The following is an 18161-nucleotide window of genomic DNA, read 5'->3' as shown; positions in this document are numbered from 1 at the left end:
GCTCAGAAACAAATAATTAATTACGCTGGCGGGGTAAGGACAGTGCCCAGGCACACTAATGTCCACTTTTGCCAGCCTTTTGTGAGGAATTTATGCTGCCCAGGGTGCCCCCCCCCCCACGCCCTGCACCCTGCAGTGCCTGTGTTTGTGTGGGAGCATGGCGCGCAGCGTTCCGCTCGCTGCGCGGTACCTCAGAATGCCGTCACTGGAGAAGAAGTCTTCTGTTCTTCTGCTACTCACCTGTCTTCTGGCTCTGTAAGGGGGTGACGGCAGGCTACGGGAGTGGGCATCTAGGCGTACCCAGCGATCAGCACCCTCGGGAGCTAATGGTGTCCTGTCAGCCAGAAGCAGAACCATTGAACTCACTAGAAGTTGGTCATACTTCTCTCCCCTAAGTCTCACGAAGCAGGGAGACTGTTGCCAGCAGCCTCCCTGAAAATAAGAAAAACTAACATAAGTCTTTTCAGAGAAACTCAGTAGAGCTCTCCTGTAGTGCATCCAGTCTCACTGGGCACAATTCTGAAACTGGAGTCTGGAGGAGGGGCATAGAGGGAGGAGACAGTTCACACCCTTTGAAAGTCTTAAAGTGCCCATGTCTCCTGCGGATCCCGTCTATACTCCATGGTTCTTAATGTGACCCCAGCATCCTCTAGGACGTATGAGAAAACAAATAACGCACACACGAGGAGGAGAGAACAAAGGAAGCTATAAGGAGAAGAGGGGAGGGGAGGGGAGGGGGGGGGGTAAGGTAGTAAAGGCATATTGGATAAACTACAAACTTATACATATTCATTAATGTACCAGTAGTTAGAAGTAGAAGAGCTCTAACAGAAACCACAAAGCTTATCTAAAGCCACACCACACTGGATATGCCCAATCTCATTTGATCTTTGAAGCAAAGCAGTATAAGACTTTGTTAATACATGGATGGGAGACTGCTTGGTAGTATCAGATTCTTTAGGTGTTTTTAAACTACCAACACCCTTTTCTTGGTACATTTAATTTTTACACGTATTCTTTTATGTACCAGAAGTTAGAAGTAGAAGAGCTCTAACAGAAACCACGAGCTCATCTACAGCCACAGCACACTGGATTCGCCCAAACTCTCCTGATCATGGAAGCTGAGCAGTGTTGGTCCTGGTTTTAGTACTTGGATGGGAGACCACCAGGAAATACCAGGAGCTGTGTGTTTTTTTACAATACCAACACCGTTCTCTTGGTGCATTCCATTTTGAAACATTGGGGCAGATCTATTAAGCCTGGTGAACTGATAAAGTGTAAGGTAATAAAGTACCAGCCAGTCAGCTCCTAACTGTCATTTTTCAAACCCAGCCTGTGACATGGCAATTAGGAGCTGATTGGCTGGTACTTTATCACCATGCAAATTATCATTCCACCAGGTTTAATAAATCGGCCCTTATTCATTTATGTACGAGTAGTTAGAAGTAGAAGAACTCTAACAGAAACCACTAAGCTCATCTACAGCCACACCACACTGTATATGCCCAATATCACCTGATATCTTGATGCATTCTATTTTGAAACTTATTCATTAATGTACCAGTAGTTAGAAGTAGAAGTTAGAAACAGCAAAAATCATCTACTGCCGCATCACACTGGATATGTCCAATTTCATCTGATGTTGGAAGCTAAGCAGTGTTGTGCCTGGTTAGTTTTTGGATTTCAGGTCCTGCCTTCTGGTTTGGCCACGACCCTTCACCATCAGAGAATCAGGATCCTGCCAAATCTGGACGACTTGCTGATCCTGGTGAACTCCCAAGAGGTTCTCCACAGTTATCTGGAACTAGCGGTCCAATTCCTACAAGTCCACGGGTGGCTCATCAACTGAGAAAAGTCCTCGCTGGTCCCTGCTCGGAACATGGTGCACCTGGGGGCACTGCTGGACACACACAGCCAACGATTGTTTCTGTCTCCAGAGAAAGTCCTGAAAATTCAGGACAGTATTAGATACTTCCTCTCTCACCCAAGAGTGTTGATACACACGGCGATGCAAGTACTAGGCCTCATGGTGTCGGCTTTCGATATGGTAGAGTACGCTCAATTTCATTACCGCCCTCTGCAGAGGTTAATCCTCTCCAAGTGGGACGGCCTACCTCATCGGATAAGGTCTCAAATGATCTCCTTGACTCCGGAGGTTTGTCTGTCACTGAGCTGGTTGCTACAGGACCAACAGCTGAGCAGGGGCCATCCCTTCTGGATCTCCAACAGTGTACTCCTGACAATGGATTCCAGTCTGCTGGGCTGGGGCGCGGTGTTGGAGCAACACTTTCTCCAGGGTCGGTGGACCAGGGAGGAATCTCTCCTCCCGATAAACATTCTGGAATTGCGGGCAGTGTTCAATTCAGGCCTGTTCAAGTACAATCGGACAACGCCACCACGGTAGTGTAGACAAATCATCAAGGCGGCACTCGAAACTGCATGGCAAAGCTGGAAGTATCAAAAATCCTCCGTTGGGTAGAACGTCATCTGCCAGCAATATCGGCAGTGTTCATTCCCGGAGTCCTCAACTGGGAAGCGGATTTCCTCAGTCGTCAGGATGTTCATGCTGGAGAGTGTCAGTAGGTGACTGAGGCGGGGATGACTGGGAGATAGTGGGTGACTGAAGCATGTATGAGTGGGAGATAGTGGGTGACTGAGGCCGGGGTGACTGGGAGATAGTCAGTGACTAAGGCAGGGGTTACTGGGAGATAGTGGGTGACAGGCAGGGGTGACAGGGAGATAGTGGGTTACCGAGGGAGGGGTGATAGGAAAGGGTTGGGTAAGTATGGGAAGAAAATGGGTGAGAGGGATAATAAATGACTGAGGCAGGGGTGATAGGGAGATAGTGGATGAGTGTGGCAGGGGTGACAGGGACAGTAGGAGACTGAGGCAGGGGTGACAGTGATAGTGGCTGACTGAGGCAGGGATGACTGGGAGGTAGTGGGTGACTGAGTCAGGGGTGACAGGGATAGTGGGTGACTGAAGCAGGGGTGATAGGGTGACAGTGGGTGACTGAGGCAGGGGTGACAGGGATAGTGGGTGACTGAGGCAGGGGTGATATGGAGATAGTGGTTGACTGAGGCAGGGGTGACAGAGATACAGGGACGTTCAATCAGGGGAGGCAGGGGAGGCAGTGCCTCCCCTGTGATTAATTATTAAAATAACACAAAGAACATACTTATGACACATATTCTGTGTCATAAGTATGTTCTTTATTTTATTCTAATAATTTTAGGGCTTGAAATAGGTTTGGGAGGCACTGATAGCAGTGCCTCCTGTAGATAATGGAAACAGGGATCGAGCGGGGGGCGGGGCCAAGAACTGGGCTGTAAAAGCCCATTGAAAAACATAGGCAATGCGGCATCTCTAGAAGTGCCTCGCTGACATCACTGTCAGCAAGGCAGAAATGATTGGACAGCGGATTAAATCATCTGAGACAATGAAATCTGACTTTTACCAGAGCTGACCAGAGGAAAGCACAAACACAGTCCCCCACTACCACAAATAATGCAGTCAAGTTTCCCACATTTAGGGAAATCACAGGGGTCAGCATACCCAGAATGCAATGAATGAACCTCACCCTGGGAGAACAATCTTCATGACCATGGTATCTCCTATGCAAAATAAGTATGATTTGGGATAGGGCTGGGGAGGGCCACTGCTCAGGCACATCTCTGTCAAGTAAAGGAGATTCAACTGAGGCAGCACAAGGGAACTCTCATCTGGGGACAACAACTGCAGGGAGAACACATATTTTCAGATGAACATGGGAGGGCAGAAGGCTGCCGAATACTGAAGCACCCCCAAACAACAAACCAAATGCAACAACTAGTGCAAGCATTCCTGGGGGAAGGCCTGCAGCAGATGGATTTGCATATGGCGATGTCATCCAAGCAGTGGGTCAAAGTTGGCTTCAATCCTCATCTGCATATGAAAAGAGAACAGGGGCGTGCAGGGCATGGAGGCCTTTTGCGGCGCTTGGATGACCCCTAGTTCGCATTAAACACCTCCACCCTCCTTCGGTGTGGGGCTCATCTTGGCTATGCCCCAGCCCCTGAAGCATTCAAGCTAATTTCTTGCAGCAGCTGGGCACTGTAACAGCTCCAGAGCTGCTCTGTAAGGCAAGTAAAAGGGTGTGGGCCCTGCAGCACTACCTGTAGTTTGCATTGTGCATTGGAGAGCACAAAGTAAGCAGACGGGAGAAGTCAGGATAGTACGCAAGGGCATAGAAGGGAGCGGCTCAAGAAAAGAGAAGTGGAAACAGACAGCAAACTAGGCTGGAGAGAGACCTGAGACAAAGAGATCCTAATTATACGAGAGCCGACCAGGGGAAACACAAATTATGCAGTCAAGTTTCCCACATTTGGGGAAATCGCAGGAGCAGCACACCCAGAGTGCAATGGGTGAGCCTTGCCCTGGGAGAAGCACCTTCATGATCATAGTATCTCACCTGGTAGGTAAGTAGGAGTTGGGCTAGAGCTGTGGAGGGTCGCTGCTCGGGTACCCCCCTGTCTAGTGAAGGAGATCCAACTGAGGCAGCACAACGGAACTCTCGAAAGAAGAACAAGGCTAGAGGAAGATCTGAGACAAAGAAATCTGACTTTTACCAGAGCTGACCAGAGGAAAGCACAAACACAGTTCCCCACTACCACAAATAATGCAGTCGAGTTTCCCACATTTGGGGAAATCACAGGGGTCAGCATACCCAGAATGCAATGAATGAACCTCACCCTGGGAGAACAATCTTCATGACCATGGTATCTCCTATGCAAAATAAGTATGATTTGGGATAGGGCTGGGGAGGGCCGCTGCTCAGGCACATCTCTGTCAAGTAAAGGAGATTCAACTGAGGCAGCACAAGGGAACTCTCATCTGGGGACAACAACTGCAGGGAGAACACATATTTTCAGATGAACATGGGAGGGCAGAAGGCTGCCTAATACTGAAGCACCCCCAAACAACAAACCAAATGCAACAACTAGTACAAGCATTCCTGGGGGAAGGTCTGCAGAAGAGGGATTTGCATACGGTGATGTCATCCAAGCAGTGGGCCAAAGTTGGCTGGAACCCTCATCTGCATATGAAAAGAGAAAAGGGGTATGCAGGGCATGGCGGCCTTTTGCGGCACTTGGATGACCCTTAGTTCGCATTAAACACCCCCACCCTCCTTCGGTGTGGGGCTCATGTTGGCCATGCCCCAGCCCCTGAAGCATTCAAGTTGATTTCTTGCAGCAGCTGGGCACTGTAACAGCTCCAGAGCTGCTCTGTAAGGCAAGTAAAAGGGTGTGGGCCCTGCAGCACTACCTGTAGTTCGCATTGTGCGTTGGAAGGCACAAAGTAAGCAGACGGGAGAAGTCAGGATAGTGCGCAAGGGCATAGAAGGGAGCGGCTCAAGAAAAGAGAAGTGGAAACAGACAGCAAACTAGGCTGGAGAGAGACCTGAGACAAAGAGATCTGAATTATACGAGAGCAGACCAGGGGAAACACAAATTATGCAGTCAAGTTTCCCACATTTGGGGAAATCGCAGGAGCAGCACACCCAGAGTGCAATGGGTGAGCCTTGCCCTGGGAGAAGCACCTTCATGATCATAGTATCTCACCTGGCAGGTAAGTAGGAGTTGGGCTAGAGCTGGGGAGGGTCGCTGCTCGGGTTCCCCCCTGTCAAGTGAAGGAGATCCAACTGAGGCAGCACTAGGGAACTCTCGAAAGAAGAACAAGGCTAGAGGAAGATCTGAGACAAAGAAATCTGACTTTTACCAGAGCTGACCAGAGGAAAGCACAAACACAGTCCCCCACTACCACAAATAATGCAGTCGAGTTTCCCACATTTGGGGAAATCACAGGGGTCAGCATACCCAGAATGCAATGAATGAACCTCACCCTGGGAGAACAATCTTCATGACCATGGTATCTAGTGATGAGCGGGTTCGGTGCCTCGGAATCCGAACCCCCCCGAACTTCAGCCTTTTTACACGGGTCCGAGGCAGGTTCGAACCTTCCCGCCTTGCTCGGCTAACCCGAGCGCGCCCGAACATCATCATCCCGCTGTCGGATTCTCGCGAGGCTCGGATTCTATCGCGAGACTCGGATTCTATATAAGGAGCCGCGCGTCGCCGCCATTTTCACACGTGCATTGAGATTGATAGGGAGAGGACGTGGCTGGCGTCCTCTCCGTTTAGAATAGAAATAGATAGTGAGAGTGAGACACTTGATTTACTGGAGCTTAGGAGTACTCAGAGAGTGCAGAGTTTACTAGTGACTGACCAGTGACCACCAGTGCAGTTTTATTATTATTTAATATAATCCGTTCTCTGCCTGAAAAAAAACGATACACAGTGACACAGTATACCATATCTGTGCTCCGCCTCAGTGTGCTGCATCATCTATGTATATCTGACTGTGCTGAGTGCTCACTGCTCACACAGCTTAATTGTGGGGGAGACTGGGGAGCAGTTATAGCAGGAGTACATATATTTAACAGTGCACACTTTTGCTGCCAGAGTGCCACTGCCAGTGTGACCAGTGACCACAAGTATATTGTGATTGTCTGCCTGAAAAAGTTAAACACTCGTGTGGTGTTTTTTTTTTTTATTCTATAAACGCATTCTGCTGACAGTGTCCAGCAGGTCCGTCATTATATAATATATACCTGTCCTGCAGTAGTGATATATATATATATTTTTTATATCATTATCATCCAGTCTATACTAGCAGCAGACGCAGTACGGTAGTCCACGGCTGTAGCTACCTCTGTGTCGGCAGTCGCTCGTCCATAATTGTATACCTACCTGTGGTGGTTTTTTTTTTTCTATCTTCTTCATACTAGTAGTTAACTTTAGGAGTCTGCAGTGCTGACAGTGTCCAGCAGGTCCGTCATTATATAATATATAAGTGTCCGGCTGCAGTAGTGATATATATATATTTTTTATATCATTATCATCCAGTCTATATTAGCAGCAGACACAGTACGGTAGTCCACGGCTGTAGCTACCTCTGTGTCGGCAGTCGCTCGTCCATCCATAATTGTATACCACCTACCTGTTGTGTTTTTTTTTTTTCTATCTTCTTGATACTAGTAGCTTACTTTAGGAGTCTGCAGTGCTGACAGTGTCCAGCAGGTCCGTCATTATATAATATATACCTGTCCGGCTGCAGTAGTTATATATATATTTTTTATATCATTATCATCCAGTCTATATAGCAGCAGACGCAGTACGGTAGTCCACGGCTGTAGCTACCTCTGTGTCGGCAGTCGCTCGTCCATCCATAATTGTATACCACCTACCTGTGGTGTTTTTTTTTTTCTATCTTATTGATACTAGTAGCTTACTTTAGGAGTCTGCAGTGCTGACAGTGTCCAGCAGGTCCGTCATTATATAATATATACCTGTCCGGCTGCAGTACTGATATATATATATTTTTTATATCATTATCATCCAGTCTATATTAGCAGCAGACGCAGTACGGTAGTCCACGGCTGTAGCTACCTCTGTGTCGGCAGTCGCTCGTCCATCCATAATTGTATACCACCTACCTGTTGTGTTTTTTTTTTCTATCTTCTTGATACTAGTAGCTTACTTTAGGAGTCTGCAGTGCTGACAGTGTCCAGCAGGTCCGTCATTATATAATATATACCTGTCCGGCTGCAGTAGTGATATATATATATTTTTTATATCATTATCATCCAGTCTATATTAGCAGCAGACGCAGTACGGTAGTCCACGGCTGTAGCTACCTCTGTGTCGGCAGTCGCTCGTCCATCCATAATTGTATACCACCTACCTGTGGTGTTTTTTTTTTCTATCTTATTGATACTAGTAGCTTACTTTAGGAGTCTGCAGTGCTGACAGTGTCCAGCAGGTCCGTCATTATATAATATATACCTGTCCGGCTGCAGTAGTGATATATATATATTTTTTATATCATTATCATCCAGTCTATATTAGCAGCAGACGCAGTACGGTAGTCCACGGCTGTAGCTACCTCTGTGTCGGCAGTCGCTCGTCCATCCATAAGTATACTAGTATCCATCCATCTCCATTGTTTACCTGAGGTGCCTTTTAGTTGTGCCTATTAAAATATGGAGAACAAAAATGTTGAGGTTCCAAAAATAGGGAAAGATCAAGATCGACTTCCACCTCGTGCTGAAGCTGCTGCCACTAGTCATGGCCGAGACGATGAAATGCCATCAAAGTCGTCTGCCAAGGCCGATGCCCAATGTCATAGTACAGAGCATGTAAAATCCAAAACACCAAATATCAGTAAAAAAAGGATTCAAAAATCTAAAATAAAATTGTCGGAGGAGAAGCGTAAACTTGCCAATATGCCATTTACCACACGGAGTGGCAAGGAACGGCTGAGGCCCTGGCCTATGTTCATGGCTAGTGGTTCAGCTTCACATGAGGATGGAAGCACTCAGCCTCTCGCTAGAAAAATGAAAAGACTCAAGCTGGCAAAAGCACAGCAAAAAAACTGTGCGTTTTTCGAAATCACAAATCCACAAGGAGAGTCCAATTGTGTCGTTTGCGATGCCTGACCTTCCCAACACTGGACGTGAAGAGCATGCGCCTTCCACCATTTGCACGCCCCCTGCAAGTGCTGGAAGGAGCACCCGCAGTCCAGTTCATGATAGTCAGATTGAAGATGTCAGTGTTGAAGTACACCAGGATGAGGAGAATATGGGTGTTGCTGGCGCTGGGGAGGAAATTGACCAGGAGGATTCTGATGGTGAGGTGGTTTGTTTAAGTCAGGCACCCGGAGAGACACCTGTTGTCCGTGGGAGGAATAGGGCCATTGACATGCCTGGTGAAAATACCAAAAAAATCAGCTCTTCGGTGTGGAAGTATTTCAACAGAAATGCGGACAACATTTGTCAAGCCGTGTGTTGCCTTTGTCAAGCTGTAATAAGTAGGGGTAAGGATGTTAACCACCTCGGAACATCCTCCCTTATACGTCACCTGCAGCGCATTCATCATAAGTCAGTGACAAGTTCAAAAACTTTGGGCGACAGCGGAAGCAGTCCACTGACCAGTAAATCCCTTCCTCTTGTAACCAAGCTCACGCAAACCACCCCACCAACTCCCTCAGTGTCAATTTCCTCCTTCCCCAGGAATGCCAATAGTCCTGCAGACCATGTCACTGGCAATTCTGACGAGTCCTCTCCTGCCTGGGATTCCTCCGATGCATCCTTGCGTGTAACGCCTACTGCTGCTGGCGCTGCTGTTGTTGCTGCTGGGAGTCGATGGTCATCCCAGAGGGGAAGTCGTAAGACCACTTTTACTACTTCCACCAAGCAATTGACTGTCCAACAGTCCTTTGCGAGGAAGATGAAATATCACAGCAGTCATCCTGCTGCAAAGCGGATAACTGAGGCCTTGGCATCCTGGGCGGTGAGAAACGTGGTTCCGGTATCCATCATTACTGCAGAGCCAACTAGAGACTTGTTGGAGGTACTGTGTCCCCGGTACCAAATACCATCTAGGTTCCATTTCTCTAGGCAGGCGATACCGAAAATGTACACAGACCTCAGAAAAAGACTCACCAGTGTCCTAAAAAATGCAGTTGTACCCAATGTCCACTTAACCACGGACATGTGGACAAGTGGAGCAGGGCAGGCTCAGGACTATATGACTGTGACAGCCCACTGGGTAGATGTATGGACTCCCGCCGCAAGAACAGCAGCGGTGGCACCAGTAGCAGCATCTCGCAAACGCCAACTCTTTCCTAGGCAGGCTACGCTTTGTATCACCGCTTTCCAGAATACGCACACAGCTGAAAACCTCTTACGGCAACTGAGGAAGATCATCGCGGAATGGCTTACCCCAATTGGACTCTCCTGTGGATTTGTGGCATCGGACAACGCCAGCAATATTGTGTGTGCATTAAATCTGGGCAAATTCCAGCACGTCCCATGTTTTGCACATACCTTGAATTTGGTGGTGCAGAATTATTTAAAAAATGAGAGGGGCGTGCAAGAGATGCTGTCGGTGGCCAGAAGAATTGCGGGACACTTTCGGCGTACAGGCACCACGTACAGAAGACTGGAGCACCACCAAAAACGCCTGAACCTGCCCTGCCATCATCTGAAGCAAGAAGTGGTAACGAGGTGGAATTCAGCCCTCTATATGCTTCATAGGTTGGAGGAGCAGCAAAAGGCCATTCAAGCCTATACAACTGAGCACGATATAGGAGGTGGAATGCACCTGTCTCAAGCGCAGTGGAGAATGATTTCAACGTTGTGCAAGGTTCTGCAACCTTTTGAACTTGCCACACGTGAAGTCAGTTCAGACACTGCCAGCCTGAGTCAGGTCATTCCCCTCATCAGGCTTTTGCAGAAGAAGCTGGAGACATTGAAGGAGGAGCTAACACAGAGCGATTCCGCTAGGCATGTGGGACTTGTGGATGGAGCCCTTAATTCGCTTAACAAGGATTCACGGGTGGTCAATCTGTTGAAATCAGAGCACTACATTTTGTCCACCGTGCTCGATCCTAGATTTAAAACCTACCTTGGATCTCTCTTTCCGGCAGACACAAGTCTGCTGGGGTTCAAAGAACTGCTGGTGACAAAATTGTCAAGTCAAGCGGAACGCGACCTGTCAACATCTCCTCCTTCACATTCTCCCGCAACTGGGGGTGCGAGGAAAAGGCTCAGAATTCCGAGCCCACCCGCTGGCGGTGATGCAGGGCAGTCTGGAGCGACTGCTGATGCTGACATCTGGTCCGGACTGAAGGACCTGACAACGATTACGGACATGTCGTCTACTGTCACTGCATATGATTCTCTCCCCATTGAAAGAATGGTGGAGGATTATATGAGTGACCGCATCCAAGTAGGCACGTCAGACAGTCCGTACTTATACTGGCAGGAAAAAGAGGCAATTTGGAGGCCCTTACACAAACTGGCTTTATTCTACCTAAGTTGCTCTCCCACAAGTGTGTACTCCGAAAGAGTGTTTAGTGCCGCCGCTCACCTTGTCAGCAATCGGCGTACGAGGTTACATCCAGAAAATGTGGAGAAGATGATGTTCATTAAAATGAATTATAATCAATTCCTCCGTGGAGACATTCACCAGCAGCAATTGCCTCCACAAAGTACACAGGGAGCTGAGATGGTGGATTCCAGTGGGGACGAATTGATAATCTGTGAGGAGGGGGATGTACACGGTGATATATCGGAGGATGATGATGAGGTGGACATCTTGCCTCTGTAGAGCCAGTTTGTGCAAGGAGAGATTAATTGCTTCTTTTTTGGTGGGGGTCCAAACCAACCCGTCATTTCAGTCACAGTCGTGTGGCAGACCCTGTCACTGAAATGATGGGTTGGTTAAAGTGTGCATGTCCTGTTTATACAACATAAGGGTGGGTGGGAGGGCCCAAGGACAATTCCATCTTGCACCTCTTTTTTCTTTCATTTTTCTTTGCATCATGTGCTGTTTGGGGAGTAGTTTTTGGAAGGGCCATCCTGCGTGACACTGCAGTGCCACTTCTAGATGGGCCAGGTGTTTGTGTCGGCCACAAGGGTCGCTTATCTTAGTCACACAGCTACCTCATTGCGCATCTTTTTTTTCTTCTTTGCGTCATGTGCTGTTTGGGGAGTAGTTTTTTGAAGGGCCATCCTGCGTGACACCGCAGTGCCACTCCTAGATGGGCCAGGTGTTTGTGTCGGCCACTAGGGTCGCTTAGCTTAGTCACACAGCTACCTCATTGCGCCTCTTTTTTTCTTTGCGTCATGTGCTGTTTGGGGGGTGTTTTTTGGAAGGGCCATCCTGCGTGACACTGCAGTGCCACTCCTAGATGGGCCAGGTGTTTGTGTCGGCCACTAGGGTCGCTTATCTTAGTCACACAGCTACCTCATTGCGCATCTTTTTTTTCTTCTTTGCGTCATGTGCTGTTTGGCGAGTAGTTTTTTGAAGGGCCATCCTGCGTGACACTGCAGTGCCACTCCTAGATGGGCCAGGTGTTTGTGTCGGCCACTAGGGTCGCTTAGCTTAGTCACACAGCTACCTCATTGCGCATCTTTTTTTCTTTGCGTCATGTGCTGTTTGGGGGGTGTTTTTTGGAAGGGCCATCCTGCGTGACACTGCAGTGCCACTCCTAGATGGGCCAGGTGTTTGTGTCGGCCACTAGGGTCGCTTAGCTTACTCACACAGCTACCTCATTGCGCCTCTTTTTTTCTTCTTTGCATCATGTGCTGTTTGGGGAGTAGTTTTTGGAAGGGCCATCCTGCGTGACACTGCAGTGCCACTCCTAGATGGGCCAGGTGTTTGTGTCGGCCACTAGGGTCGCTTAGCTTACTCACACAGCTACCTCATTGCGCCTCTTTTTTTTCTTCTTTGCGTCATGTGCTGTTTGGGGAGTAGTTTTTGGAAGGGCCATCCTGCGTGACACTGCAGTGCCACTCCTAGATGGGCCAGGTGTTTGTGTCGGCCACTTGGGTCGCTTATCTTAGTCACACAGCTACCTCATTGCGCCTCTTTTTTTCTTGGCGTCATGTGCTGTTTGGGGTGTGTTTTTTGGAAGGGCCATCCTGCGTGACACTGCAGTGCCACTCCTAGATGGGCCAGGTGTTTGTGTCGGCCACTTGGGTTGCTTATCTTAGTTACACAGCTACCTCATTGCGCCTCTTTTTTTCTTTGTGTCATGTGCTGTTTGGGGGGTGTTTTTTGGAAGGGCCATCCTGCGTGACACTGCAGTGCCACTCCTAGGTGGGCCAGGTGTTTGTGTCGGCCACTAGGGTCGCTTATCTTAGTCACACAGCTACCTCATTGCGCATCTTTTTTTTCTTCTTTGCGTCATGTGCTGTTTGGGGAGTAGTTTTTTGAAGGGCCATCCTGCGTGACACTGCAGTGCCACTCCTAGATGGGCCAGGTGTTTGTGTCGGCCACTAGGGTCGCTTAGCTTAGTCACACAGCTACCTCATTGCGCCTCTTTTTTTCTTTGCGTCATGTGCTGTTTGGGGGGTGTTTTTTGGAAGGGCCATCCTGCGTGACACTGCAGTGCCACTCCTAGATGGGCCAGGTGTTTGTGTCGGCCACTAGGGTCGCTTAGCTTACTCACACAGCTACCTCATTGCGCCTCTTTTTTTTCTTCTTTGCGTCATGTGCTGTTTGGGGAGTAGTTTTTTTGAAGGGCCATCCTGCGTGACACTGCAGTGCCACTCCTAGATGGGCCAGGTGTTTGTGTCGGCCACTTGGGTCGCTGAGCTTAGTCATCCAGCGACCTCGGTGCAAATTTTAGGACTAAAAATAATATTGTGAGGTGTGAGGTGTTCAGAATAGACTGAAAATGAGTGGAAATTATGGTTATTGAGGTTAATAATACTTTGGGATCAAAATGACCCCCAAATTCTATGATTTAAGCTGTTTTTTAGGGTTTTTTGAAAAAAACACCCAAATCCAAAACACACCCGAATCCGACAAAAAAAATTTGGTGAGGTTTTGCCAAAACGCGTTCGAACCCAAAACACGGCCGCGGAACCGAAGCCAAAACCAAAACACAAAACCCGAAAAATTTCCGGTGCTCATCACTAATGGTATCTCCTATGCAAAATAAGTATGATTTGGGATAGGGCTGGGGAGGGCCGCTGCTCATGCACATCTCTGTCAAGTAAAGGAGATTCAACTGAGGCAGCACAAGGGAACTCTCATCTGGGGACAACAACTGCAGGGAGAACACATATTTTCAGATGAAAATCTTGGTCATGCTCTGGTTTCTCTTCAGAACGAACAAATCTTTTGCCTTTTATTAAAGATTTCCATGGAGAGGAGCAAAACTGAGTTTTATCTCAATTTTTGCATGCCCCATCTTATTGGGGTTTCTTTTATCGGTTTAAAGATAGAATGAGTGTGCTTTAATGTAAGCTCATTTGCATAGAAATGACAGTAAATGTTTGTTTCTTTTCAAACAGAACTTTCTTGACCATGCTACTTGCTTGAAAGATCTGGGAGCACATGGAAAAGAGTACAAACCATGCTTATAGCAAGGGGAAGCCAGGTGAGAAATCTGCTTTCTTTCTTTCAAATTGGGCGCTGACTTTGATCTGAATGAGGACTGCTGGCACGGCACTCAGGCGACAGGTGGAATCTTGGTCATGCTCTGGTTTCTCTTCAGAACGAACAAATCTTTCGCCTTTTATTAAAGATTTCCGTGGAGAGGAGCAAAACTGAGTTTTATCTCAATTTTTGCATGCCCCATATTATTGGGGTTTCTTTTATCAGTTTAAAGACAGAACGAGTGTGCTTTCTTGTTAGCTTTAATGTAAGTTTATTTGCATAACAATGTCAGTAAATGTTTGTTTCTTTTCAAACAGAACTTTCTTGACTATACTAATTGCTTGATAGATCTGGGAGCACATGGAAAAGAGTACAAACCATGGGGGTAATTCCAAGTTGATCGCAGCAGGAATTCTGTTAGCAACTTGGCAAAACCATGTGCACTGCAGGTGTGGCAGATATAACATTTGCAGAGAGAGTTAGATTTGGGTGGGTTCTTTTATTTCTGTGCAGGGTAAGTACTGGCTGCTTTATTTTTACACTGCAAATTAGATTGCAGATTGAACTCACCACACCCAAATCTAACTCTCTCTGGACATGTTATATCTGCCACACCTGCAGTGCACATGGTTTTGCCAAGTTGCTAACAGAATTCCTGCTGCGATCAACTTGGAATTACCCCCCATGTTTATAGCAAGGGGAAGCCTGGTGAGAAATCTGCTTTCTTTCTTTCAAATTGGGTGCTCACTTTGAGCTGAATGAGGACTGCTGGCATGGCACTCAGGCGACAGGTGGAATCTTGGTCATGCTCTGGTTTCTCTTCAGAACGAACAAATCTTTCGCCTTTTACTAAAGATTTCCGTGGAGAGGAGCAAAACTGAGTTTTATCTCAATTTTTGCATGCCCCATCTTATTGGGGTTTCTTTTATCGGTTTAAAGATAGAACGAGTGTGCTTTAATGTAAGCTCATTTGCATAGAAATGACAGTAAATGTTTGTTTCTTTTCAAACAGAACTTTCTTGACCACACTAATTGCTTGAAAGATCTGGGAGCACATGGAAAATAATACAAACCATGGGGGTAATTCCAAGTTGATCGCAGCAGGACATTTTTAACAACTGGGCTAAACCATGTGCACTGCAGTTGGAGGCAGATATACCATTTGCAGAGAGAGTTAGATTTGGGTGGGGTGTGTTCAATCTGCAAGCTAATTTGCAGTGTAAAAATAAAGCAGACAGTATTTACCCTGCACAGAAACAATATAACCCACCCAAATCTAACTCTCTCTGCAAATGTTACATCTGCATCCCCTGCAGTGCACATGGTTTTGCCCAATTGCTAACTAAATTCCTGCTGCAATCAACTTGGAATTACCCCCATGCTTATAGCAAGGGGAAGCCTGGTGAGAAATCTGCTTTCTTTCTTTCAAATTGGGTGCTCACTTTGAGCTGAATGAGGACTGCTGGCATGGCACTCAGGCGACAGGTGGAATCTTGGTCATGCTCTGGTTTCTCTTCAGAACGAACAAATCTTTCGCCTTTTACTAAAGATTTCCGGGGAGAGGAGCAAAACTGAGTTTTATCTCAATTTTTGCATGCCCCATATTATTGGGGTTTCTTTTATCAGTTTAAAGACAGAACGAGTGTGCTTTCTTGTTAGCTTTAATGTAAGTTTATTTGCATAACAATGACAGTAAATGTTTGTTTCTTTTCAAACAGAACTTTCTTGACTATACTAATTGCTTGAAAGATCTGGGAGCACATGGAAAAGAGTACAAACCATGCTTATAGCAAGGGGAAGCCTGGTGTGAAATCTGCTTTCTTTCTTTCAAATTGGGTGCTCACTTTGAGCTGAATGAGGACTGCTGGCATGGCACTCAGGCGACAGGTGGAATCTTGGTCATGCTCTGGTTTCTCGTCAGAACGAACAAATCTTTCACCTTTTGCTGAAGATTTCCGTGTAGAGGAGCAAAACTGAGTTTTATCTCAATATTTGCATGCCCAATATTATTGGGGTTTCTTTTATCGGTTTAAAGACAGAACGAGTGTGCTTTAATGTAAGCTCATTTGCATAGAAATGACAGTAAATGTTTGTTTCTTTTCAAACAGAACTTTCTTGACCATGCTACTTGCTTGAAAGATCTGGGAGCACATGGAAAAGAGTACAAACCATGCTTATAGCAAAGGGAAATCTTGGGGAGAAATCTGCTTTCTTTCTTTCAAATTGGGTGCTCACTTTGAGCTGAATGAGGACTGCTGGCATGGTACTCAGGCGACAAGTGGAATCTTGGTCATGCTCTGGTTTCTCGTCAGAACGAACAAATCTTTCACCTTTTGCTGAAGATTTCCGTGTAGAGGAGCAAAACTGAGTTTTATCTCAATTTTTGCATGCCCCATATTATTGGGATTTCTTTTATCGGTTTAAAGACAGAACGAGTGTGCTTTAATGTAAGCTCATTTGCATAGAAATGACAGTAAATGTTTGTTTCTTTTCAAACAGAACTTTCTTGACCATGCTACTTGCTTGAAAGATCTGGGAGCACATGGAAAAGAGTACAAACCATGCTTATAGCAAGGGGAAGCCTGGTGAGAAATCAGCTTTCTTTCTTTCAAATTGGGTGCTCACTTTGAGCTGAATGAGGACTGCTGGCATGGCACTCAGGCGACAGGTGGAATCTTGGTCATGCTCTGGTTTCTCGTCAGAACGAACAAATCTTTCACCTTTTGCTGAAGATTTCCGTGTAGAGGAGCAAAACTGAGTTTTATCTCAATTTTTGCATGCCCCATATTATTGGGGTTTCTTTTATCGGTTTAAAGACAGAACGAGTGTGCTTTAATGTAAGTTCATTTGCATAGAAATGACAGTAAATGTTTGTTTCTTTTCAAACAGAACTTTTTTGACCATGCTACTTGCTTGAAAGATCTGGGAGCACATGGAAAACAGTACAAACCATGCAGTATCACAAGAGCCCTTATTTGATCTTTCATGAAGATAGAGCAGAATTGAGGACACGTCAACAATTTCTGCCGAAGGTGGTTCATCTTTCCACATGGTGCCTGTGGCCACTGACACCTTCGTTGAGTCAAAGTCTCTGGCTGTGGTCAGAACTTTTAAAATTTATGTCACATGAACGGTTCAGATTAGGAAAACAGAGGCTCTGTTTGTCCTGTATGCTCCCAACAGGATTGGGTGTCCTGCTTCCATGCAGACCATTATGCGCTGGATCTGTGGTAAGATTCAGCATGCTCATTCCACGGCAGTATTGCCGTTACTGAATTAGGTGAAGACCCATTCTACCAGAAAGGTGGGTTCATCCTGGGCGGCTGGTCGGGGAGTCTCGGCATTGCAACTTTGCCGAGCAGCTATTTAGTAAACACATTTGCTAAGTTTTACAAGTTTGATACCTTGGCCGATGATAACCTCAAGTTGGGTCATTCGGTGCTGCAGAGTCGTACGCACTCTCCCACCCATTCAAGAGCTTTGGTATAACCCCATGGTTCTTAATGTGACCCCAGCATCCTCTAGGTCGTATGAGAAAATAGGATTTTAATACCTACCGGTAAATCCTTTTCTCTTAGTCCGTAGAGGACCCGTCCCAGTCCATACTGTGTCTGCAGTTATTACTTGTGGTTATACACATGTTGTGTTACGGTTCTGGTCAGCTTTTTGCTGCAATTGTTCATGCCGTTGGCTTGTGTTCTGTTGAATGCCACGTTCTGCGGCATGCTTAAGGTGTGAGCTGGTAAGATGCTCACCTTAGTTTAACAATAAATCCTTTCCTCGAAATGTCCGTCTCCCTGGGCACAGTTCCTATAACTGGAGTCTGGAGGAGGGGCATAGAGGGAGGAGCCAGTTCACACCCTTTGAAAGTCTTAAAGTGCCCATGTCTCTTGCGGATCCCGTCTATACCCCATGGTTCTTAATGTGACCCTAGCATCCTCTACGGACTAAGAGAAAAGGATGCCCTTGCGCACTATCCTGACTTCTCCTCCCGTCTGCTTACTTTGTGCCTTCCAACGCAAAATGCGAACTACAGGTGGTGCTGCAGGGTCCACACCCTTTTAATTGCCTTACAGAGCAGCTCTGGAGCTGTTACAGTGCCCAGCTGTTGCAAGAAATCAGCTTGAATGCTTCAGGGGATGGGGCATGGCCAACATGAGCCCCACACCA

The 18161-nt window shown here is 46.8% G+C and overlaps 12 non-coding genes across 12 annotated transcripts; 7 read left to right on the top strand and 5 right to left on the bottom strand.

The window, feature by feature from the left end:
* Window positions 1-3467: 3467 nt before the first annotated feature.
* On the bottom strand, window positions 3468-3631 carry LOC134950702 (U1 spliceosomal RNA). Its single transcript, XR_010183575.1, has one exon. It is a non-coding gene; the product is annotated as a U1 spliceosomal RNA (small nuclear RNA).
* Window positions 3632-4303: 672 nt separating this feature from the next.
* Window positions 4304-4465, bottom strand: LOC134952452 (U1 spliceosomal RNA). The gene has a single exon (XR_010184969.1). It is a non-coding gene; the product is annotated as a U1 spliceosomal RNA (small nuclear RNA).
* A 152-nt stretch (window positions 4466-4617) lies between these two features.
* On the bottom strand, window positions 4618-4781 carry LOC134950459 (U1 spliceosomal RNA). Its single transcript, XR_010183375.1, has one exon. It is a non-coding gene; the product is annotated as a U1 spliceosomal RNA (small nuclear RNA).
* A 671-nt stretch (window positions 4782-5452) lies between these two features.
* Window positions 5453-5615, bottom strand: LOC134951920 (U1 spliceosomal RNA). Its single transcript, XR_010184566.1, has one exon. It is a non-coding gene; the product is annotated as a U1 spliceosomal RNA (small nuclear RNA).
* Window positions 5616-5767: 152 nt separating this feature from the next.
* Window positions 5768-5929, bottom strand: LOC134953375 (U1 spliceosomal RNA). Its single transcript, XR_010185548.1, has one exon. It is a non-coding gene; the product is annotated as a U1 spliceosomal RNA (small nuclear RNA).
* Window positions 5930-13699: 7770 nt separating this feature from the next.
* Window positions 13700-13815, top strand: LOC134953732 (U5 spliceosomal RNA). Its single transcript, XR_010185740.1, has one exon. It is a non-coding gene; the product is annotated as a U5 spliceosomal RNA (small nuclear RNA).
* Window positions 13816-14089: 274 nt separating this feature from the next.
* On the top strand, window positions 14090-14205 carry LOC134953718 (U5 spliceosomal RNA). The gene has a single exon (XR_010185728.1). It is a non-coding gene; the product is annotated as a U5 spliceosomal RNA (small nuclear RNA).
* A 591-nt stretch (window positions 14206-14796) lies between these two features.
* LOC134953708 (U5 spliceosomal RNA) lies at window positions 14797-14912 on the top strand. The gene has a single exon (XR_010185720.1). It is a non-coding gene; the product is annotated as a U5 spliceosomal RNA (small nuclear RNA).
* Window positions 14913-15490: 578 nt separating this feature from the next.
* Window positions 15491-15606, top strand: LOC134953717 (U5 spliceosomal RNA). The gene has a single exon (XR_010185727.1). It is a non-coding gene; the product is annotated as a U5 spliceosomal RNA (small nuclear RNA).
* A 286-nt stretch (window positions 15607-15892) lies between these two features.
* On the top strand, window positions 15893-16008 carry LOC134953764 (U5 spliceosomal RNA). Its single transcript, XR_010185765.1, has one exon. It is a non-coding gene; the product is annotated as a U5 spliceosomal RNA (small nuclear RNA).
* A 275-nt stretch (window positions 16009-16283) lies between these two features.
* On the top strand, window positions 16284-16399 carry LOC134953754 (U5 spliceosomal RNA). The gene has a single exon (XR_010185759.1). It is a non-coding gene; the product is annotated as a U5 spliceosomal RNA (small nuclear RNA).
* A 274-nt stretch (window positions 16400-16673) lies between these two features.
* On the top strand, window positions 16674-16789 carry LOC134953751 (U5 spliceosomal RNA). Its single transcript, XR_010185756.1, has one exon. It is a non-coding gene; the product is annotated as a U5 spliceosomal RNA (small nuclear RNA).
* The last annotated feature ends 1372 nt before the right edge of the window (window positions 16790-18161 follow it).

The sequence above is a fragment of the Pseudophryne corroboree genome, chromosome 8, assembly GCF_028390025.1.
Source record: "Pseudophryne corroboree isolate aPseCor3 chromosome 8, aPseCor3.hap2, whole genome shotgun sequence".
In the NCBI taxonomy this organism is placed as follows: domain Eukaryota; kingdom Metazoa; phylum Chordata; class Amphibia; order Anura; family Myobatrachidae; genus Pseudophryne; species Pseudophryne corroboree.
This window is presented reverse-complemented; position numbering and strand designations above follow the sequence as displayed.